We start from the raw sequence: 26,937 nt of genomic DNA, 5'->3' as shown, positions 1-26,937 counted from the left end.
AATACATTAAAAAAGCCCAACAGACTTTTTTTATTCAAAACGTTACATTATTAAGAGTAAAAAACGTTTTATTTTAGTTGTATAGAAATTTTTATTTAAACAAAAGCCAACCCTGTTGACAAGAAGAAACGTAAACGAACAAGAAGAATTATGTATTTTAATCCCCCATACTGCCAGTCAGTAAAAACCAACATTGGGGGGAAATTCTTAGACCTAATTGACAAACATTTCAAAACAGAGAGCATGAAAAGATCTTCAACAGAAGTAATTGCAAAATATCATACTGTTGTATGGATAATGTCAAATCACTAATAAGCAGCCACAATAAGAAGATACTAAATAAACTGAATCATAAAAACAACCAAGAGGAAAAAACGTGCAACTGCCGCGACAAAGACTCCTGCCCCTTAAGTGGCAAATGTTTGCAGGGGAATGTTGTTTATAAGGCGACGATTACCAGTCAGAACGAAACAAAAGAATACATAGGATCCACAGGAAGCCAGTTCAAAAAGAGATGGTATGCGCACATTAGTGATATTAAGAATGAAAATAACAAGGGAACAGAGCTTTCCAAGTACATTTGGAGGCTAAAAAAAAATAACACCAGCTACGATTTAAGATGGAGCATAATGCACAAGATCAGGGAAATGAAGAATATAGGTAAAATCTGTAAGACTTGCAATTTGGAAAAGATAGAAATAGCACTTGCTAATAAGAAACGAATTTTAAACAAAAAACAAGAGCTCTTCTACACCTGCCCGCACTTTAGGAAATTTTATTTTAAAACTTAGCGTATTAATTTTTCTATCACTTAGTTCTGTTTTTGTTATTACTCGTACCCTCATTTGTTAAGCGCCATTTTTTTTTGTTTTGTTATAAGCTAAATCCAAATCTATATAGAACAAATCATCTATTGTAAGTATAAATCATATTTAAAATTTTAAAAAAAGTCTTTTTCATTGTTATAGAACTTTTAATTTTGTTAACTAATTATCTAGTAATAGCGCTATACATTTTTAATTTTAATTTGAATTCAATTATAATTTTTTGCATTATTGTATTTTCTTAAGTTGTCCATCGTCTTATGTTTATCTTATTTTACAGGTCTGAAGATCCCTTAGGGGAGAAACATTGTTGCCTTGTAAATAAATAAATTAAAAAATTTAAACAAGTTACGATTTTTTAATTTAAGTTGTAAGCATTTAAAAAAATTACTATTAACATAAACCTAATAAAATACTTTTTAAGATAATTATTGTTTTTAGTTACATTTTAGTCTTTTTACTTAAAAAAAATTTGTATCACATATTTATGTCACATAATAAACATTATTAATTAATAGCTTTTATTTACGATCTTAGATAGTTAAAAGTTAATAATATTTCCTATTAATACTTACTTTACTAGTAAAATCAACTATTATCGTTTAACATTAAATTATACTCTTGAATAACAGAAAACAGATAGAATAAAATAAACTTTAGTTTTATTTTGCTTGGTTAGATTTGAATAAGTAAGTTTGAGTTGTTAATGCAAGTTTAAAGTATAAGTAATACTCCTCGTTAATTGCTTCATTAAGTGCTTCATTAAGTGCTTTGTAACACTGTTTTGTAAAATAATAGAACGTGTTAAAGCTGGTAAGCTTATTATATATGTAATTATTGAACTTTCTTTTAAACTAACTAGACCACCTTTTTGGTTGAATGCAATAAATCAAAACATACTAATTAAATTTTTGTAGAACATAAAATTATTTTGTAGAACACTAAAGTATTCTAATATTCATTTACTTTTTTATTTGTTTTTTTAAATAACTATTAAACTTAACAATACTAAAATTTGACAGCACGGTTTTTAAATACTTTTCTATAAGTTTTGAATATCAATTATGTTGTTTTATTTCGCTTAATAAAACATTACTTTATTTTTTAGATTTTTTTTGTCTTAAGATAAATATAATACATTAACTCAAAGTTTTGTTTTAATTCCCTTAATGATGATAAAAAAATTTAAAAATAATATACAACAACTGTAAATAGTTTTTTTTAAAGCTAGTGTTTATTTTATTTTAACTAAGAGAATTATTACCATAAAACAACTCATTTTAAGAATTCAATTTAGGTGTTTACGAGTTTGTCATTATACGAATTATAACTCAGTCTTATTTAATAACTTTTTATTTTGTAATTTTTTTTTCCGCAACAGTACTTCGTTTGTAAGTATTACTTATTATACATTTTCTTCAATTGTTTCGATAATCTATTAGTACTTAGTACTCAAAAAGTAATAAAAAATCCTATATTTTGATTAAATTCAAGTCGTTTAGTTAATAATATTATTAATTTAAATATTAACTTTTAGTTTCTTACGTGAAAAGTGTTTAATAGCTTTTAGTTTAATATATTTCTATGAATTATTTTACTTTAAAACTTCACTTAAAACTTTTTTATAGAACTTTATTCAATTTCGAGCATTATCTATAATAAATTTCTTCAATATATAGTTGAAGGTTACTAAAATTTAAATTTTATTTCTAAGTCATATTATTAACTTATGTATAAAATTTAAATGTTTCAGTGAAAAACTATTAAAGTAAATCAATATAAAAGATTTAAAAGAATATAATTAAGTAATATTTAAACTAATAAGGTCAGAAATAGTACAGTTTTTACAAATATTTATTTTCGTAAATAAACTTTTATTATCAATTTTTTTTTATTGGTATTTTTTTATAATTATTCAAAAACAAATTTCTTACGAGATAAAAAAAAGTTAACAAATATTGCTATAACAAACGCTTAAATGTTTAGTTAAATGTTTAATTAGTGTGTAATATTATGTCGTACAATATAATTAATTATTAACAAGCTCGTAATTTAACTACTTAAAACGAGTTACATAAAACATTTTAAATTCAAAGTATTTGTAAACAAAAACCGCAGTATAACAAAAAAAAAAGAAAATTAGACTCAAACTAACGAGTTTAAAACTTTAAAATTTTTATGTCAGTTGAAGAAGATTTAAAACAGATTTTATTTTATGCACCCATCAATAAGCACTAAACAATTAGTATATAGGCTAAAATATTGTTTTAATTTCAAATTCTCATTAGTTTTAAAAATAAATTTTGCAACAGAAATTCTTAAAACAAGTTTTCAAGTTTTGAAATTCTAATTTCCCATTTAAATATAAGATTTTAAATTGCAAAACTAACTTTCACCCTTTAAGGGATCTTCAGTTACAATTTTAATGTTAATCAAATAGAATACAAATCTTATTCTATTTGAATAAGATTTAAGTTTTAACTAAAGATCCCATAAAGGGTGAAACTTAGTTTTGCAAATAAAAATTTTGAATAATTTATCTTTTATATTTGTCTCCTTATTTTTAAATAAGTTGAGAACTATTTTTGTTCAAGTTAGAACTTTAAATATAAAACTATAACATAACAATACTTACGGCTAGGTGTCAAAATGCACGAAAGATTTTTTTATAGGAAGACACTTTTGCTCAGGTAGAAACTTTTTTTTTCTTTTTTTTAATACTAGTTTTTTTTATTTATGTTCACTTATTTTTTTACTATCACTCTTACCCCTATACCTTACCTTAGGTAATTGTTTTTTTTTTCGCTTCGTTTTGTTTTATTTTACTCTCGTGCAAAATTGTCTATAAAGTAAAAAGTCTTTGTTCAAAACTGTCGCGTCTTTCAATATAAACTTTTGATAAATATAATTATTCTAGTTAAAAACTAATTTAATAAATACTTTTTTTGTTAAAAACTATTTCAAGATCAAATTTGAATTTTTTCACACAAAACTTAAATTTTTTTGTTTTGCACAAACCATTTTGTCCTGGACAAGACAACAAACTGTATCCAAGCAGTGTACGACCAAATTAACTAAAATATTTTTTTTTTCTATATTAGGTCCTAGACTTTTATTTATTTGAGCGCTTCTTTTGATGTTCGACTAATTTTGACAGAAAATTAAATCGCTGGTCTTATGTTGTCCATAATTACTTATTTTTCTGTTTTATTTTGTTTATTTGATAAGCAATAAAAAACTAATACATTTTTAATACTTACAGAACTAAGCACGACTATGTGTTTTTTTACCTTCAATCCAGTAATATATAATTTGTTTAACTAAAATTATTGATTTATTGTTCCCAAACTAATTTTAATTCTGTTTTCTAATAACAACGTTATATACTGGTTTATCCTTTATTTGTAATTAACAAGTATCAATTTAAATTTAAAAAACAAAACATTTGAACAATTTTCAGTTACTGTCATATATTGATACTTACGTTAAATTTATTTCGCAAAGTTGATGCAAGAAACTAGCTATATAATACAAAAAGTAGTATAAACAATGAAGTTGTATTTATCTTTTAATCAGTTGTATTTTTTTTAAAATTTATTATTTGTTCAAAAAATAAAGATCTTACAACCCAACAATCATACTGCGCTCTTCGTATTTTGTGTTTACTAAGGTTTGAAACTTCCGTGCTATAAATAGTTATCCATAAAATATAATCTGTGCGTCTTTAATTAATATTCCCAGTAAAGAAGAATATGAGTTTTTATTTACAGCATTATTACTTAAAATTATTTTATAGTTCTCGATTCTTTCATAAAAATTATGTAAATTAGAACTCGTTTTCTAAAAGTAATAAAGTTTCATGAACCTAACGATTAATCTTAAACAGTTATACAAGTATTACTATAAACGAATAAAGTCGAAAAGGATGTTAGTTTATTCAAACTGAAACATTGTAAAAAAACACTAACAACTTAAATGATATTTAATTTTTAACAGTTTTATAAAAAGTAAACACTAAGGTCTAGTAACACATAAAACATAATAATTAGAAAATATTCTCAACTTATAAAAATTTTACAGCTTTTGTAATCAAATGAATACAGTTATCCATGAAAAACAAACACTAGCATAAAACTATTATTCCAAATTATACTTTTTGTAAACAATAATAACATATAAAAAATGATTAATTAAGTATAGTACAAATATACATATATTTTCCTGTTTAAGAAGCAAATAAAGTTGTTAAAAACCACTAAGAAATATGATTACAACTGTCACTACATTACCAGGTCTAAAATATAAAATTATAATCCATTGCAAGAAAATTGCCAAATTGAAATAAATTCAAGAATAATTTAAGTAGCATTAAAATAAAAGAAGTTTTTGAAGCCTCACCAGCATTGTTACCATCATCTCTTTTGTCAGAATCGCTAAAATCTGAGAAAGTAAAACCTGGATCACTAATGATTGAAGCTACATCACTTGAATCTGATTCACAATAGTTGGAGTCACATGAATCTGAACAACTTGAATCTGAACAACTTGAATCTGAACAACTTGAATCTGAAATACTTGAATCTGTGCTACTTGAATCTGAGCAATTTGAATCTGAGAAACTAAAATCGGACCAATTCATGCTTTATTGAAGGTAACTGTAAAAACGAAGAAGAGTATATAAAAGCAAACAACTCCAAATTTTAATTAAAGAAAAACAATTATGTCATATAAAACTTATATATTTTAAAATTTAAACAACTAAAATAAATAAAATATATATCTTTTATAATAAACTTAAAAAAAGGTTTTAAAAATAAAGTTAACTTTATACAAGATATTTTATTCATTCTTTTAAATCACAGTTTGTTACAGCCGACTTAGTTTGAGTTGTTCATAGTAAGTTTAGTAGACAGTACATATTAACTAGTTTGATTTTAATTTTTAACTTACTTATATCTTTGATAACTAAATTTAAAACCTCAATTACTCTATAATTTAAAAGAAAAACGTAATCAGTTTGTGATCATAAGTGTTTTTGTAATCAATAAAAATTAACCGAGTATTTTTGTTGTAACATAGTTTTATTATTATATGGTTTGATTTTTAGAAAACAAATAAAGAGATCTTAACTACTAGAGGAGAAATAAAAGTTTTTCGTAAGTTTTTGCACTTCTTTCTGATTTAAATGTTGAATTAAGCAAAAAAAACTTTTAAGAAAATTACTTGTAGGTATCTGAGCTTCAAGTTTATAAGGCGTTACTAGAACACTTCGGCCTAGTTCACGACAATTATGATTTTTCACTTTTGATATCAATAGCCTCACAATCTTACAGCAAAAAAAAGTGTCGATAAGTTATTCAGTTATATCATTGTAAGATTTTGGTAAATTTTAAAATTTTGATTTGAAAGTAAAAGTTTAACAAAATTCTATTTTAGCAAATGCGTTAGAAATTTATGTTAAAACTTCTATGCATAAATCACTGTTTAGTTTTGAAACAATAAAACTTTGTTGTAACTAATAACTCAATTGTAAAATAAGTATCATATATTTATGACAGGAGAAGAGTGTTATTAAGTTATTGATTAAAAGTTCATTCTGTTTAATTAAATTTGTATAAAAAGATTGAGTCTAAACTTATTTAAAAATATATTTAGTTTCTATAGTTATCCTACATGAATATATGTTAAAAAGGTTGGCTGTCAAGTTTGAACGAGCGTACATATTATGAGAGGAGATAAAATTTCACAAGGCCACGAAATTCCACGAATATTCTGTACACTAAGACACTTTTGCAGGAGGGGATTAAATTGTACGAAGATAAAATTGCACGAAGACACTTTAACACGAGCAAAAAATTTTGCTTGGAGACATTTTGCGCGGGTTGAATTTTTTTTCTATTAATTTATATTTTTTTTACAATAGCTACTTTATAGTCTGTTATAAAATCACTAAAAGAATTGCACAATGTTGCTTCAAAGAATAAAAATACTTGATAATATCTTAATGAAACAAAATTGTTTCTCATTATGTCCGTTTGTTTTAGAACACCATAAACAGTCGTCGTTACCTATAAAAAAGAATTGAAATTACTAATTTAGATATTTTACTTACATGTTTGTAAAATTAAAGTGGAAACTACCATTAACTTAATGACGAAATGTATTTTGTGTAATTGGTATTTACTTTGCAACATTAAAAAGTGCATAAACATAAATTAAACTCGTAAGAAACATAATCCAACTAATATATAAAATAAAAGTTTAAGATTTTTCTTAATGTACTAGAAAATTTTTTTTTACAATTTTTTGAACATAATTGAAGTTTTCAAAACAAATACTTTAGGCAAACTCTAGAACTTCTGGTACTTTAAAAAAGTAGCTGACCATATGTTACTATATAGCTGTGCTCCTCTGAGTGTGAATTTGTTTTCATTAATGTTATATACATATAAATTTAGCTCGGAATCAAAAACAAAAAACTTTTCATCTCCACTAAAAGCTTTTAAAATTATATTATGTGTGCTTGGTAGATTATTAGTAAACATGGTGAACTTACTAGAAACACTGTCATATACCTCAGAGCGTGAAAGATTATTTGTTTGTATTACAAACATTTTATTACCCATACTAAATGAAAAATGATTAGATCTACTTTCAACCATATCAGAAAGATAAGTCCATTTGTTTTCATGATGATCATATGATTCTACTGATTTTATTTCTCCTCTATAATTTTCACCTCCCGTAACAACAACTTTGCCTTCAAAAACTGTACAAGCTGAAATACTTCTTTTTGTTTGTAATTTTGCTATTTTAGTCCACTTGTTAAATGTTACTTCATACTTAAAACAATAAACATCATAGTTTGTTTTATAATACTCTTCATTAATGTAAGAATAACCGCCAATTACATAAATACTTTTCATAAACAAACAGACGCTATAATCATTTAAATGATCAGAAATAGATTTCAAATTTTTCCAGCATTTTTCTTTTGCAGAATACATTTCAAAAGAGGATAGCCAACTATAACTTTTATCATATCCACCAAGAATGTAAATACCTTTACTAATTACAGCTGATCTGTTTAAACATCTTTTTGTTAACATTGGATTCATTTTAACAGAAGTTTTAAATTCATGACCCTTTAGATTAATCACTTTATTTGTAGGTACATCATTGATTTTTGTACCTTCACAAATAACAATGTCAAATTCCAATAACGATTTTCATACAAAACTGAAGGCACATCTTGGTAAGGTTTTGTCATTTTGTAAAATAAAAATAATTTTAACCTTACTTATAAAATATTTAAGAACCATTTCATAAAAGTATGTAAATAAAAAAAAAAGTTATACTTAAAACAACTAAACTTAACTTTAAAACATTAGAAAATGCTTATTTAATTCATTAATTAATTTTACTTAAAAGATTAAAATAATAGATAACCATGATAAGTTTTTCACTTATCAATGCTTTTAAACGTTTTAAAAAGCAGCTAACTTTTATTTGTTGTGAAAAATATAAATTCTACCTCAACAACAAATTAAAAAAATTATAAATTTCTAGTTATTAATTCTAATGAAAAATTAATAATGAGTTATGTTAAATAATTTATGATACTAACTCTAAGGTTTAAACAAAATTTCTAAGCTTACGGAAACAAATACGGTTATATATGATTTTTTTGTATCTTAAATTATTTATGAATTTGAAATAGTAAGGAGTAATTTTAATCAAAAGTTTTTTATGTAAAGAACATTTACTACAGCTTTGATTATGACTACTAGGCAGCAACTAATACGATTGGTTCCATATAATTAAAAACATTACAATAATACCAAATGAAAATAACTTTGTTTAAACAAAAGAAGTCAACTTTTTACAATTATGCTAATTTCTCTGAAACAGTTATTGATGTAATTAGTTTTAAACAACAAATATTTCGATAACTTTTAGCTAAATTATAGGAAAAGCCTAGAATAACATATTGTTTCTTCATGTATGAAATGAACGACACTTTATTTTTATTATTTTATTTATTAGAATTTTATTTAAAAAGCTGCAAAATTATGCTTTTTGTACAATTAAAAACTTTTTTGAATTTGCACATTAAGCACTGCTTTTCAAAAGTGTGCAATTGAGATGTAGAGGTTAAAAATGATGGTTTAATTAAAAATGTTGTTTTCGCTGAAAAAGCATATTGAATAAAAAGTACATGGCTTAGAAACGCGTACTTATGAGATAGACTATGGTACTAGTTAACGATAAAAAAATATTTTATCATCTTAAAAGTTTAAGTTAAAGTTAGTCGTAAAGTTTTGACTTAATCAACTATAATTTCGAACTTTTACTAGTGAATTGTTTGAAGCCTTGTATATTTAGTTAATATTAAAATTAAAAAACTTTTCATAACCTTATTTTTGTAGAAATTAGTATTATTTTTTTTTCTATGTTGTATACTTAAGTACTATTTACTTTAAAGTAAAACACTTTTTCGAAAAAAAGGTACTTTTTAGTATAATCCACAGACTTAATGTAAAACTTTTAAATTTCTATAACAGAAATAAGTTTTTTATCCTTTATAACAAAAAGTTTGTTTTGTTTAACTTACGTTCTTAAAACGAATTTCAGTTTTATTTTATCTTTTTTATAATAAAATAGCGTTATAAACTTGCTTAAGTAAATACTGTTTATTATTAAACAGGGTTTTATATCAATTTTTTAAGTTTGAAAGAAATGAATTGTTCTACTTTAATAATAGTTTTCTACTTTGATGTTATCTGTGTAATATAAAATTACATTGTATAGAAAGATTTAGAGTAAATTTTTTAACTCTGAAGTATAATTTACACTTTCCAACTAAAATATTTCAAGTTTTTTTAGCAGAAATAAATTCAAAATTACATAAGTTTAAACCAGGGTTTCCCAAACTCATTTACTAAATCGCCCCCTTTTCAGTAACTTGAAAAAAAATCGCCCCCACGGTTTTACAACGTAGTTTTTCTTTTGAGTACAAACTTTTGAGCTAAAAAAAGCTGTGTACGAAATGTAATTTAGTCTTGTACTTCTTATGCACGCACTTTTGTGTTCAAAGTAGTTTACAGGGCTTGAGAAAATAATTTACAGTTATTTTTTTAGAAGCCCAGTAAAATTTATCAAAATACTTAATTATTATAAGCCTTGAGTAATCTGTAATCAATTCTGTTTAAATATGATCTGTTTTGAAACTATTGAAACTTTTACGTCAGTGGTGGACAACTTTTGTAGTCAGCAATTCATATTTTATAAAAAATATTTTCTATTTTCAGCTCGATAGAAAATGTAATTGCGGGCTGCATGATTTAGAAAAATTGCAAATAAGAAAATTAAAAAACTCGAGCAAAGTTGTAATAAAATGATTTAGTATTATTGTGATCTAGGAAATACTTTTGTGAACTGAAAACGAAATGAAAGCGTATATCAAAATATTAAATATAAAAAAACTAAATTTTATTTATTTTGCACAAGTAGTTTTCAATTTACTTAACGGGTCGAAATTCGACTGGATCTGCGACTGGATCTGAGCCGTACGTTACCCACCTGAAATTTTAACTTAAACCTGACATTTTAATAATATCTCATATAACAAATTTCGGACATTTAGAAGTTAATACTAAGCCGCACAAAATACTTAAATTACTTTATAAATAGGCTTTTTTAAAATATCTATACAAGAGATTAAAAAACTTTAAAAGAATTAACAGTTTATTTTACACATAATGTTATAAATATTAAAACATTATTTCTAATCTATTTAAAGGAAGTTTGACCGACTGGTTGATTATCTCACATGAAAAGTGGTTTCATCAACAGCTTAAGTTAATGCAGTAAACTTACTAATTTTAATGCTAAGATATATTGTAAGCAAGTTAGTTGTAAAGTTAAAAATTTAATTTTTAACTTTTTAAACTATTTTTTCGTAGTAGAATACCATGAAATAGCATTTGACTTGGAATAATCTTTAGGGAACTAAACCTTAATTCTAACATTTTTTTTTCTTTATTTAAATTAAAAAAAAATCCAATCTTTTACAGTTAATTCTGTGAACAGAGAGTGATCAATTAAAAAAAACTTTTAACTAGGTTTAAATTTTGTTTTGTAACTGTAGCAATCTTTTTGATGGCTTATTTAATTCTGTTTAAAAAGTTTTTTTTTTCTAGCTATTAGCCTACAATAATTTAACAGAGGAAAATAGTGAAAAACTAAAAGCTAGTGTTGAAGTATTAAAATAAACTAAGTATATTCTAATTGCTAATGTATATTGAATTCAGATAAAACAAAAAACAGTTGTATTAATAGTTTAAAACTCCTTATATTATAATAAACTTTTAAACAATAATAAATCAAGTTAGAAAATAAAATTGTTTTTAAGAAACTTTTAAATGAAAAAGTAGAAGTCATTTCAAATAGAGACCTCAAATTTATACTCTTTTAAAACCAAAAAAATCTTTTTAGAAATAAAAACTTTAATGGTTGTCAAAGTATTACAATCAGATAATAGTTTTATAGTTATATAAGTTGTATACAGATTAAACTAGTAATAACAAAAACCTGTCAAAAAAGGTCTTTCAAACAAATATTTTAATCACTATGCTATAAAAGTTTTTAGCGTAATGTAAATCAACGAATATCAACTACAAAATTAACTAGGTCAAAATAAAATTATTAAAATCTTTAAAACATAAACCATTTAATAAATATAGTAGACTTCCGCTTGAGTTCGCACTTTGAAAAAAACAAAAAGTGCAAACTCAAAAAACTATTACCATATTTTTTTTACAAAATGATAAATTTCAATGTTATATTTAATAATGTTATGAATAAACATGGAATCCACTAAAACATAAAACGAACTTTCATCAAAAAAAAAAAATCTATATAATCTATTAAATATTATATATATTTTGTTTTATTAATATTTAGTTAGTAATAGACTTTACTTAGTTAAATTTAAGAAAATATAAATTTGCACTTTTTTTTGGGTAAAAAGTGCGAACTCAAGAGGAAGTCTACCGTAAATAATATTCATTAGGCATTATGCAAACCTGTTGTAGAATAAATAGCTTTATAAAGTTGTTATTATAAAAAGACTACTTAAATACAATACAAACCAGGTTAAATAAGAAATACTTCAAAAGATTCAATGAAATAAAAAAACTTCCATAAAATAATGTCTGCTACTGAAGTCTAATATAATGTGAAGGATGAGGAATATGACTGCTTGCAACGTTTTCTAATCTTATTCTTAATTAGTAAAATAGAGCCTTAAGTCACCTCCTTAATAAATATCTAGATTAGACCTTTTGCTGAAGATGTTGATAACTGAACTTAAAGCTTTCTCAACAACATAGCTAGAAGGAAAAGCTATAAACAACAATCTAAATTCCTCTAAAACGATTAGATACTTTTGCCTTAGTTTTTGTTGAGTCCAAAAGCTTTCATATCGTTCTTTGGAAGAATTTACTTTAAGTTCAAGGTCATTTTGTAAGTCTGAGAAGGTTTCCTGTAAGTCGTTTACTTCAAAAGTATTTGCCTCGAAGGGATCCATACTTTTATCTATATGATAGCTTTTTTGTTTCAAATCTAAATTTTACTACTTAGAATGTTAAAATTGTTAAAAATTCCAGATTTTTTCCAGGAGTTTTTTTGCTTAAATTGTCAAATTCTAGGTTTTTCGAGGTTTCTAGATAAATTGGCAACCCTGTATAGTTTTATTTCTTAGTCTAACTTAGTGACTTTTCAAAAAGCAACTGGAAATATCATGAGGTGATAGTTAGTAAAAAATAGCATAGATTTTTACGAACCATTTATAACCCCAAATATCATATTATCAGGTTATAAAATAGTGAGAGGGATTCCAATCGTCTATGATATATGTAATTGTTAAATATGGAAATATTTAATTGAAAATATAGTATTTACTTGAAATTAGGAGTCATAAGCACTAGATATATTTCTTTTTTTTCATAAATAAAATAAACTTTTTTGTTTAAGTTTTACCTCAGGGTCAAATGATTAATAGCAAGCTAAAAATAGTAAAATAGCAAGAAAAAAAGAAAAATCTTATGACAACCCAAAATTTTAAAATCGCCCCCTTTTCGCCCCCTTACTAGATATCGCCCACCCTTTCGCCCCCTTACTAATTATCGCCCCCCAAAATACTAAAATCGCCCCCAGGGGGGCGATATCGCCCACTTTGGGAAACCCTGGTTTAAACTGTTTGTTTTTTATACTTTAACTTTTTTTAAACTACGTCATATTGAATTTTTTTATATGTTTTAATAAATTAAGTTGTAGTTTTGTTTTAAATGCTTTATTAGACAAGTATTGCTTGTAACACTTTCTTGCTGTCTTTATGGTTTATAATCAGCGCTATACTTTTACACGCTTTTTTAAAATATTTTTGAGTGGAATAGTTTGTAAGCATACCTGATATTTGTTCAATTAGTTTTAGTAATTAAAAAAAAATAATTGCTTTAATCATTATTTTTAAACAACCTTAGCAATAAAATATTAGTTTTTAAATAACTTTAATAAAATTGATTCATCAGGTAGTAGTACAACAGACTGAACATTTTCAAAGTTAAACATTTGTACAATTTTTTTTACAGTAATACCTAACTTTTATTTTGACTGTTAAAGCTAAATATAATATTAATAAGTTTAACTATCTAAGCCAAAAGTTCTTAAGTATATACTTTATATAATATAGATTTATGCCATAATTTACTTCAATAATTACAGTAGAGTCTTTAGTATTATTGTATTTTCTAAGCAGAGTTTTCTACAAAGAAAAAACTAAATATTAAAACTTTTTTTTAAGTTCAAAAGACAATACACTTATATTAATGTTTTATTAGTTGTACATAAATAAATGTTATATTAAGAACTAACTGTGATACTTAAGATTTATATAAAATTCAAGAAAACCTATGGTATTAGTTAAGTTAACGAAATAGAAGTTTAGTTATTGCATCTTCATTTTTTACATGTATAAAGTGTAAATTTTACTTTCTTAATATATATGCACTTCATAATATAAAAACTACTTAAATGTGTACACGTTAAAAGCAATTGCTAAACACTGTTTTTAATTATGTCTGCCATTAAAGGCTTTAAATAATTTTAATTAACCAAATTTACTTGAATATAAATACAACTAAAACATGTGTAAGAGTAGAAATAAAACAAAGTTTTAACAAAAAACTATACTAACTATTTTATATAAATAGTAATATGAATTTGTTCTAAAGCTGATAAAAACAGTTCGTAGTAACCATTTTTTTTTTGTAACTATTTTGTTAAAAATGTTTTCTATTTTAAGTAAACTAAAAATGATGATGAATTTGTATAAAAATGGTGAAATCTAATTAATACAGAAATTATTAAATTATTAAAAAAAAAATACTATCTTCTATTTAGTTTTACATAAAACAATATATCCCCAGTTAATTTATTTATATATTTAACTAAATATATTCACAGTTTTAAGTAATTGTTAAAATTATTCAATAGATAATGTTAAAAAGATTAAAAGCCTGTTGATACTTATTATTTAACATCTGTCTGCATTTCAATAAAAATAACAACGTAAAAAAGACTATTTATATCATTTGTTTAAATTACAGCACTAGGTAAATCTCTTTGAATTTTTTGTACTCTTAGTCTTTTTAAACTGTTATATTCATTTTTAATATAGATGAACATTACAGACTAAAAATAAATCTCTATCACATAAAAAACAATATGTAAGCTCGTTATTTACTTATTACAAACAATTTTTTTATTAGGTTTGGTAACACATTACTTTAAATACTGATTCTAATAAATATATATACATAAAACTTATCAATTTACTTTTAGTATCTATAGTTGTATTTATAACATTTAAAAAATCAAATTTTCAATTTTATTTTTTTTTTTAGTTTACCAAAGACGTATATTATTTTACATATCAGTGTAATTTGAAATTAAACGAATGAAAATGAAACAGAGGTTTTAGTACTTTTAAACTGAGTTTATTTGCAATTTTTTCTTTAAAAAATCAATAATTAGTGAACAAACCATTCAAAGTTACACAGATATAGTCTTTTTAAGAATTAATTTAGAGTATAAAAGTAACAGAATCTCTTGGAGCTTTCTAGAAAATTGTTAACATCATCAGTAGTTTTTTTTTTGTGAATATTTTTTTAAATCCTAACTGAACAATTATAACATGAACATAATAATAATTAAAAAGTTGTAATTTTATTATTCTTAAAAAAAATATTAATATTAGGATTCAATTTTACACATTGAATTTAAATCAGAATGGTTGTATTATTAAAAACAAAAAAAAACAAGTAGTTTGTTCTAAATGTAGATACTATTTGACTCAATACAAACTCAAACTTTATATACATAATTGAATGAATTGCAAAAATATTAGTCAAACTAAAAAGTTAGCATTTTGTGGCGTGACTATCGTATGAAACATTTTAAACTTCAGTAGCATACCTGGCAATTATTTTTACTTGATAATTTAAAATTTTTTTTTTGTGTAAAACGTTATTATCATTTTGTTAATATTATCATTATTTCATTCCTTAACACCTATATATTTTTAAAGTATTATGTACTTTAAACGTTTTTGTTTTTATTTGTTGACTTTATATAAGCAGTCTTCGATTATTAATTGAAACCATTAAAATTGTCTGAAATAAACGTTAATTATATCCATAAAAAAGTTTGCGTATTTGCTTTGTTAAAGTCATATATTTTTAAGAATAATTTTGTAACATTTTTTCATTAAAAAACTTTTTAAAAACTGCTATGATGATGAACTTATTTCAGTATGTTTAAGTATCTTTTCTATTTGTAAATACAGCAAATATCAAAAATATACAAAAGAAAAAGCTTTGATTTAACTAATCAATGTGTTACTTTTCAAACGAATTTCAATGATACTTGTTTAACTTTTAATTAATTATGAGTTATTAACGTTTTAAAATTTTTTTTTTCTGAAAAAACTAGGTAAACAAGTTTTGTTTTATTAAAGGAATTTTACTTTTTATTATTTTAGTCAACTGAAATGAAACTTCTTCTAGTTAATTGAGTATTTTTCATTCCCAAACATATACTTCAAATATAAAGTATTTATATCTGGTGTAATATCTTTAACATAACATATTATATGAAAGTTGTTATTGCATAGTTTGAAGTAGCAGATTTTCGTTGCCTATAAAAAGAGTTAAACTTTTAAATGCGTTAAAAAGTATATTTATTTGATTATAAAAATTAGTTTTTATAATAAATGTTAACTATATAATATAACGTCTATTAAAAACTTATAGCTACTAGAGTACTTTATGTTAAACTGAAAAATTTATTATAATTTAGCAAGTTCTAAAAATTTAAATAAATTTTTAATTAAAAGAAAACATAAAAAGTTTAAAGTATTTTATGTTTATTTTCTATAAAAAGTAGTAATATTTAAGTTTTTTGAGTATTTATCTGACGACTTTTATTATTCAAAAAAATATTACAGATAGTTTATTTGATATTAAGCGTCGTTAGAATATACTTAATTATTTTTATATAGTCTTTAAAAAAGTCTACTTGTTTTATGAAATATTTAGTTATGATTTATGTTGCATTGTTAGTCTAAAAATATTTTCATCTGGTAAATGTTTAAATAGTTTATAAATTTATACTTTTCTATGATTAAAACTTCTTATGTAAGTTAATAAACAAGAAGTTATTACGAAATTTCGAAATTCTATTAAAAATATTAGCACTAATTTTTAATTACTTAACACACTAACATTTAATTTAGAGCGATTAAACTTTTTATTCGTGTACATATAGGTCTTGTCACTAGTGGGTGTCAGTTTTACCGTTTTCGTATAAATGGTTAAGTGTCCAATACAAAGTATATTAAAAACAATTTTTTTTATTATTATAGTCGAAACGAAAGTAATGTATGAATTATAAATTAATATTATATTTAGTGGTCTACCCGATCCATGAGTTTTTTATTTAGTCTGAACCAGATATTTCTTTAAATTATGACCCTGATCAAAATATTTTTTCAAACTAAGATCCGGCCAAATCTAGATTTTCATTTTAAAATTAATTGAATCCTAAATACTCAAGTTGTTTGTTATTTTAATAGTTAAAATTTTTTAATATCATTAAATATTAAAATGTTATTAATTTAAAAAATATTGAACAATATATTTAACGTGTTAATAAATTAATCTACTTAATAGGTGAAATTGTTTATTTTAAATGCAATAAAAAATATATGCTTTGAACAAACAAAAAACAAATCATAAAACCATGAAGTTAATTTTTTGATGTCTATGTAAACTACATTAATGACAAACTTCTATATTTGTTATTTCTAAGCTGTAAAACAGACTAAATGTCGAACAAGCCATATATTATTCGATTAAGTAAATTATCAATAACATCTAGATAGTTGCTGAAATCATATTAACCAAACAAAAGCACTTTTTATAAATACATTGTTTTTAGAAACTATACCTCTTCACTAAAAACACCATAAGTTTAACTCTAAAAAATATTTAGTAAATCAACAAAATGAACTTTATAAAGTTTGTTAAAAAAATTCTGATTTAAAATTAAGCTTTCAAGATAAAATCTCAAGCAGAACTGGTTACACCTGAGAGTGACTTTTCTAAGATTTGATAACTAAATACTAAAACTGTTTGACTCTTAAAAAAAATTAATTGGTATGGATTTGCAGATAAACATTTTTAATATTTGTAAACATTTTCATTTTATAGAAATTATGAGTTTAAGACTGTTTAAAAATTTAAATTTTGTAAAGTTTTGAAAGTACAAAAAACAAATACTGTTTAAATTTATACCTTTTATCTAATCTATTTAAATGAAAATATAAAGACTGTTTTGATATATGTATTATTCTAATGTAGACATTATAAAAAAACTTTACAAAATGAAATTAAGAGATTAACTAATTTAAACCGAATGTTTTCAACAACTAATGCAATAAAGAGCTGTAAAGAATTTTTGACGCTAGAAGTTTTCCAGCTTTAAAATTAAACTTAAGTGAAAAAGTCTATAGTCCTATGAGAATCTAAATACTTCGAAACTAAAAAATATTTTCAAAATAGGGTATGACAGGGTCAAGGTCCAAAAAAGCATTATCTGACTGGATACAAGTCCTGATATTTGGATCCAGTAGATCACTAGTTGTATTGTCATCTTAACTAATAATTGTAGTTTTTAGGAGTGAACTATATCCTGATACTTGGATCCAGTAGATCACTAGTTGTATTGTCATCTTAACTTAAGATTGTAGGTTTTAGGAGTGAACTATATCCTGATACTTGGATCCAGTAGATCACTAGTTGTATTGTCATCTTTACTTAGGATTGTATTTTTTAGGAGTGAACTAAATCTTGATATTCGGATCTAATAGATCACTAGTTGTAATGTAATTTTGTTTCAGGATTGTACTTAGTAGGAGTGGACAATGCACAACATTATAGCCCTAAACAAAACGTTAAAAGGTATCTGTTATTTGCTGCTCGATTTACCGAAAGGTTTTTTATGAGCACTAGGTCTTAGGACCAAAAAAATTAGTTGTCTATTTTTGTTGTTCAACAATCAACAATCTGTATATGTTGGCTCAATCCAGCCTTAAACTTAAAATGACCTTAAAGATTACAATATTAGATCGAGTGTGACCGCAAAAGATGAAGTTATAGCATGGAAACAGCCAAACAAAATTTTGAAACTTATTTTAGATATTTAGTCTTTGAAATTAACATTCAAAAAGATAGAAGTAAAAAATAGGGGAAGTTGTTATTTACATTAAAATTAGTAAAAATAAAATTTATTAACTTGTGAAAACGAATAGAAGAATTAAGTATTTTTTTTTTGAATAACTGAAATATAAATGGCTAAACCACTAAAGCTAACTTTTCTTTACCCGGTCTACTGTGTGTTGTCCATCTCTATTTTAACTAATAACTTCTGTTTTAAACATATTAGAATGTTACTATGACTTCTCTAATCTACATTTTTACTGAACATATCATTAAAGTAGTTCAACATTTTATATATATAATAATTTTTCTCTCTTTTCACTATTAATGAATGTATTTTAATTACTTTAAATAATTTGTTTAAGTTTTATAAGTTCTTAGTTCTTTGTACGGATTAATGGCCGATTATTTTAACAGTTAACACGGTGTTAATTTATATCCAATTGATATTTACTTTTATTTTTAGGCTTTTAGTATAAACTACAACAGCGGTTGGCATCAAAGTTTTATTTATGTTAGTAAAGTATAATCTTTTTTTTATGTTTACTCAAATTTATGAAAAAAATCATAAAAATTAGCTACTTTGATCAAATTAAAACAATGTAAAGAAAAATTTGCGGAGGCACTTATGGATTTAAAAAAGAATAAAATTCAAGAGGATTCAAATAATAAATACCTCCACAATATTTTCTTTAGATTGTGACCATTTTGTATTTATGATAATTCAAGTCTAACAGTTTGAACTGGGGTGGTTTTTAGCAGGTCGAATGGTGCCAAGGTGAAAGTTTACTCATATAATCAAGTAAAAACATATATAATTTTGAAGTACTGTTTTTTATTATATTTTTAGAGTGTAAAAATCATTTTACAGGCACGCTAATGTAAGTGGTTAACATAGTAACTGATAAACACCTATATTAAATACTGACTTTGTTTAAAAATATATATATATATATAAATTGTCTTAGGAAGTATATTGAATTTTTAAACCACTAACTATAAAAATTATATTTTTGTATCACCACACTAAACATATCCATAAATTAATAAATATTTTGTGATACTATGAGTTTAACTTAAATAGAAACTTTGATAAACATGTACTACATAAAAATCATCAAATACTATAAATATACTTGTTTACATAATCGAAAATCATACTCTAATATTTTTGTTTTGTTTAATTCTATGGTGGTAAATATAAGTAATCTACCGGATTCATCTTCTTTTAATTTATGAGCCGGTCGAATCAGAATTTTTTAGATAGGATCCGCCGGATTTAGACTTTTACAAATTAAGATACGACGGATCCGATACTAAGTATCTTTAAAACTTAAACTGAAAGTCGTTTTAAGTATAAATTAAGTTTTCTGTTAATCAACTAGTTGTTTCAGTTATGTTTATGAGAAAAACTCACGTAGACTTAGTAATTAGGCTTATTTTAATTAGACTACAATTATTTATGATATCATGGGACAAAACTGTCGAAAACTTGTACTTTCTAAATAAGTTATAAATAGTTTAATTTACAGAAATAGTGAACTTTTTATCAATCAACTATTCTTTTTATTAAAAAGTTAAGCAAAATACAACGTTGATAAGATCTACCTTTGATACTATAGTATTGCGAGAAAAGAACTTATTTAGGCTTTTATTTTTATTCTACCTATTTACTGTAGATAAACATTAAAACAAAGTCTAAACTCGGATCCTTTAAATGCTATAACTTATTTAAAACTTGATATGTAATAAGTTGTCTTTTTTTTTTGTAAATACAAATAAGAAACTGCGTGCATAACTTTAAATCACAGTATGTTACATAATTATACTTTCAACTTATCTATGTTTTGACACACCACACTTATGCTAACACAATATAAAAAAAGTCGTGTTTTTTACAATTTTTTTGTACAGAAGCTTGTTTATACAAAAACATAATCTACGCTTAGTGCCTTTTACATACATGAGACATTTTTAGTTTAAATATTCTGCAACACGTTTGATATTTCAGTCATATTATAGCTAGTTTTTATTTAACAATTAGAATTAAACAGATATTATCAGATTGGTGTTAAAAATTTTAGGTAACCACTAAATTTTTAACAAAATTAGAATTTTTTTGTTTTCATATGATCAAGATCTTAATAAAAAGAATAAAACATTTGGTTATAATATAAAACAACTATGTTTCTAAGATTAATAAATGATTTAAAACTATACAATAGTTGTTAAATAAATAGCTATCGAGTATTATTTTAACAGCAAATATGCTTTTAAACATTTAAGCTACTTTTATAAATGTATAATGTTTTTAGATATTTTTATAAAATTTTTGGTATTATTGTTGATTTAAACAAAAATTTAGCATTATTTTATTATTTCTTGAAGCATCGTTTTTGACATTAAGAATTTTTGGTTAAAAGTTTGTTCTTAGGTCAGTTAATGTTTTAGAAAAAAACTTAAATAAGAAAATGAGTCAGTAATAAATTTACTGGTAGTCAATTTTTTTTTGTTTTATACTATTTTTATGACGACCTTTCGCTGAAAAATACTTCTAACAAAAACTCTAATAAATTTTTAGCTAGAATTACAGTTTACTATTTTATTTTACTTGAAGAGGTCGCAATTTTTTTGTCATTGAAACCTGGTTGTAAATAAAATATTTAGCTTGAACACCTCTATTTAATAATGAATAACAATACATAAGATATAGAATTTAATTTTTGTATGTAATTTGTATTTTTGTTCTATAAAATCTACAAATTAGTCTTTTAACTTAACAATTTTTATATAGTTCTACTAAATTGAATTTTACTAAAAAAATTTTATTTAGCTTCTTATTATTATTTACGTACTTGCAGTTTACTGCATTACAAAATTCCATTTTAGTAAAAAATAACAACGTCGTTTTTATTTTATTTTTTTATTTAATAGAAATCATAAAACAGCCATATTGCTAAAAAAATGCCTAAGAACATAGACAAACATGTGGATTCTAAGTTTTTACAATTTCTTGTTTGAAGACTGTTACTATGGAATTACCACATGCAAGTCCGTCGTCCAACGAGCTGCAATCAGATATCTCGGTATGGTTATACTTTCATCAGCCAAGTACTCATCTTTCCTACTACTCATGTCGTGAGAAATATTCCTGTATCTTCTTCCTAGGGCGTCTTTTTTGTAGTCTGCTCTTTTCGCTTGACGGCTGTTCTTCAAAACGTGTTTTTCAAAAGCATTTTTTGGTTTGGCACGATTGTGTTTAATGTAATTGTAGTCGAAGGTTTTCAAAATTTTTGAGTTAAGAACTTCGTTAACAAATATGTAACGGTAGCCTGTACTGACGTTGCTATGAGTAAAGCTGCGAGCAATGCGCGAACAGTCAGTCATGTACACACCTCGCCCGAAAGCTCCTCCTTCAGAGTTTTTTAAACCTTCTTTCAATATTGAATTCACACTTTCCTCACTTTTAGTACCGTGAAACAGCATAAAATTGTTGCGTTTTTCATCTAGTTTCCCTGATGGTTGGTTTTCTGTTATCTTGTACACTCTAAACTCGACAGGATCTGGGACTTCTACTGAAACGTTTTTATGTGGATACAAACGCTTTAATTCTAAAAATTTAAAAAGACACGACATATCTTCAAATGTTTTGTCGAAGAAATCTTTAATAAATTTGTATTCGTCCAAGTCGGAAGTAAGCTCTTCACATTTGTATTTATAAAGCTCAGTTGTACTCATTGTTAAAAGTATATTTCCTAAAATGTATTGTAATGGTTTTTATGTGCTCTATATACCTTAAATTAAAAAAAAGAATAAAAACTCATAATAATTACTAATTATTCGTAAAACTAAACAAAAACACCATAAGTTCTTACAAAAGTTATTTAAAAAGTTTCTGAAATATGTTTTTTTATTTTAATTTTTTTTTTAATATGTTATTTTACAAAAAAACAACTAAGAAAGGGGGATTTAAAAATTAAAAATTCTATTAGTCTATGACTAATTGTCGTTTTTTTACGTAACACAAGATTTGATAGAAATGCAAAATTTATTCAAATAAAGTATAATATAATTACTAACAAGCTATGACTGGAGTTGTTGAAACAATAAAAATTGATACAAAATGTTTTTAAAGTTTAAGTCAAAAAAAATTTAACACATAAAACTTTTTCGATAACAACGAGAAAAAAAAACAATTTATACAGTTTAAGATTAAATTACATACATGTACTTGACACATTAAAAAAACTAAAAATAATTTCTAAAAGATGAATTTTAATGTTAAACAGGGCTGGTAAAAAGCTGTACAAAATTTGAACAAAATTGGTAGAAATGCCAGGCAGTAGGATTAAAAATGTTTATAGATTTTAGAAGGTAGGTAGAAGCATAATATAAAAGAAACACAATTTTTGTAAACATAAATTAAAAAAATATTTTTAGAGGTAGCTTTTGTTAAAAATTAAGAATGCATATATGTTGGTTTGTTCTATGACGGTAACAACATACTAGATGAAATTCATTTTAATCATATTAACTTGATACACTCTGGTCAAAATATTCAAGAAACAATACAAAAATATATTTTTGTATTATTTTATGGTGAAGGAATATATTACAGTACTTTTCTCTAATTATATTATTTCGTTCTTTATGATAGTTAACCTTTTTAATTATTTAAAAATGTAAATAAAGGTTATATATTAGAAGATAAAAAAACCAAAGTAAAAATTTGCAAGATTTATATTTATATATTTCAGGTTCATTTTTAATGTTTTTTGATGTAATGATTAAATTATGTTAACTGATAATTAAATATGTAAAACTGATGCTATAACAAAAGCAAACGGTTCTAAATTTTACGAGGACAAAATTACACTAGGTTACTAAATTGCACGATGGCACAAAACTGCACAAAGCCAAATTTTCACGAGGGCACAAAACTGCACAAAGCCAAATTTGAACAAGAGCACAAAACTGCACAAGGGCACAAAACTGCACAATGCCAAATTTGCACGAGGCCACAAAACTGCTCAAAGCCAAATTTGCACAAGGGCACAAAACTGTGCAAGGCCAAATTTGCGCAAGGGCACAAAACTGCACTAGGGCACAAAACTGCAAAAAGCCAAATTTGCACTAAGTCAAATTTGCACAAGGGCACAAAACTGCACAAGGGCAAAAAATTGCACTAAGTCAAATTTGCACAAGGGCACAAAACTGCACAAGGGCAAAAAATTGCACAAAATAAAATTTGCACAAGGGCACAAAATAGCACGAAGGAACAAAATTGCATGAAGAAAACAAAAAATTAAACAGAAAAAAAAAATTAAAATAATATGTTAAAAAAATTTACAGACTGAGAGTGAGGGTTAGGGGTAACAATTATACTAAAAACAAATAATAAATAAAAACTTTAAAAATCATAAAAATAAAATACTGATTTTTTTTTTCTAAATTAAAACTACCAACCGAGGGTAAGGGTTAGGGGTAACAGTAATAATACAAAAGAAAAACTAAATTTTTGCAACCAAAAACAAACACAAGTTTTGTGTTCACTAGTGTGCACTTGTGCACATTTTGAAGACCACTGTAAAGTTCTTCTGTTTGTTAGTGGCTTGCACTATGAGTGTACATAATACATCTGTTTCTTTATTATGTACAGATGTATATATTTGATCAAAGAACAAAAATTTTAATTACTACTATTAAATTTGACTTTTTTAAGTGTGTTAAGTGTTTTTAACAAAGACGGCTACCTATCATAAAGAATAATAAATGTAAAATGAAACTATTTATATAACCTAAAGATAGTTAGATAAAACCTACTTTAATGTGAACCTAATATAATCTCACTGAAATGCAGAGAAAATTAAAATCTTTTCTAGGTTAATATGTGGTAAATTTTTAATTATTAGTATAATTTTGTGTTTACTAAGCATAATTAACATGTATCTGAAGAAAAATGTTGATGAGTAGAAGTAGGTTCAACTATCTAAGATAAAACTAAGTACTAACAAAATTGTGTAACATTTTTACAAGCAATAGAAAAACTATGTTTTTTATGATTTAATAGACTTTATAGAATATAAATTAAAAAAAGTATATAAATTTTCAAACAACTACAATTTTATTTATATGATTAAATCAGTTTAAGTAAACGAGTTTTAGGTAGCTTGATTATAAAAAACTCTTTCTATACATTAATTCAATTGATTATTAAACAATTGATTGACATCTAATTAAAAACTTTAAATAAAGCAATTTTAAAAGAACTATTAAATACTTTTATTATTATAACTTTAAGTAATATCTTGATTAAAATTTTTAAGTATTTATGAGCAATTTTAAAGTTAGATAATTTAAACTTTGGTTGAAATTAAGAAATAAAGTTATATATATTTATAATAACTTGTGAATGGTGAACTCAATATATTGCCCACTACATAGAAGTTTTGCCTTTTGACTATTTAAGAATAACATAATTTAAAACTACTATCAACTTCCTGGAAAAGACATTGAAAGTATTCATGGGTAAAATGGGTACTAAGGCTGAAATTATGAACAATGAGATTGAAAAGTTCTAAAATTTTAACACAAAACTTCAAAAAATTTAAAAAGGAAACTTTAAAATAACAAAAACTAAAAATTAAACTTTCAACTCAAAAAAGAGATTTATGTAATCAAAAAAATGACAAAAATCCAAAAACTCAACTCTAAATAAATGGAAATTAAAAGAATGTGTATTAGAAAAAAAGCCTAACAAGTTAAATTCAGTAGTGAATGAAAACTGGTGATTGTTAATCAATGCTACTATAACTGCAGAACATCATTAGGAACTGATGTTGAAAGTTAGCTGAATGAAGAACTTTTAAAGAAATTTTAATATTAAAGCATATCCCTAAAACAAAATGAGAAAACTTAAGTTAGTAAAACAGTGATGAATAAAAGCAATGAAAGTATTAAACATAGTTAACTCAAATGTTTAAAAAAGCCAAAAACCAACTTAGAGAAGTACTATGAAGTAGAAAGTTATTTAAGATATAAAAAAAGGTGATTACTTAATCTTAATGGAATTATGATATTGTGTTGCTAAGCTAAAAGTTCATGCAACAAAAGAAAATCAAGAACTGAAAATAAAACTCTCAGCCAAAAAAAAAAAAGAGAATGGCGTAGTTGGATAAATTGCAACTTTAAAGGAATGAAAATAGAAAGAGCTTACAGCAGAAAAAATGCACAATAAATTAGATTCAGAAGTGAAAGAAAACAGTAGATTGTCAGTCAATTCTAAAATAACTACATAACATGAAAAGGAAATTATACTTAAAGTTAGCTAAATGAAGAACTTTCAGAGAAGATCAAATTTTGAAATACAGGGTACATCCTTGCAACAAAATAAGAAAGCTAAAAATATAGTTGGCTCAAATTATGACAACAGAAAAATACCTTTTTAAAGAATAATTGTGAATAAAAAACAATATTAAAGACAAAAAAAAAGGTGATTAACCCAATCTAAATGGAATAAGGATATTATGTATTAAATCTAAAAATTCATGCAGCAAAAAAAAAAACTAGCAAAAGCATAAAAGTTAAGTGATGGTGGTAGTGATTTTGATATTGTTTATATCAATAAAATCTCACACCACTTTGTAACCTCTTTTATGCAAGAAAATTAAAAAAAAAATATTTGGAAGATTACTTTTGCACGTGATGGAACCTAGTCTTAAGGAAAATTAGAAAATAAGGTCACTGTAATTCAAACAATTTCTGATGTAGAAAATTTAATGGGAAAAAGCAGCATAAATAAACAGTAGTAGTGCACCATACAAATGTTAATAATGTATTCTTTTGCCTTGACCTAATCCTTTTCAACTTATACCAGAAAACATAAAACATACTATAAGTAAATTTAACTTTCAAGTTTAGGTTAAAAACACTTATAAATAAAAAATCTATTCAAAATAAAAGTTTATGTTAAACAAAAGAATTTAAGGGTTGCCACTCGTTTTATCAAAAATTTTTCCAGGTTTTCCAAATTTCTTTTAGGTTTTTAAAAGTAAAAATTTTTGGGTCTATTTTTAGCTTTAAGTTAATTTCTATAAAATAAACTGTGGTAAGTAGTACAATAACATTTTATAGATGCTGTAAATTTACTTTTAATGTGTTTTTTAATAAAAAAAAGTTTTTGATGATGACAAAAAAACTATTCATATAATAGATTGTGACACTGAATGTGTTAAAATTATAAAAAATTCCAGGTTTTACAGATTATTTTTGCC

The sequence above is a fragment of the Thalia democratica genome, chromosome 1, assembly GCF_965202585.1.
Source record: "Thalia democratica chromosome 1, ktThaDemo2.hap1.1, whole genome shotgun sequence".
In the NCBI taxonomy this organism is placed as follows: Eukaryota; Metazoa; Chordata; class Thaliacea; order Salpida; family Salpidae; genus Thalia; species Thalia democratica.
The sequence above is the reverse complement of the archived record's forward strand: the minus strand, read 5'-3'. Positions refer to the sequence as shown.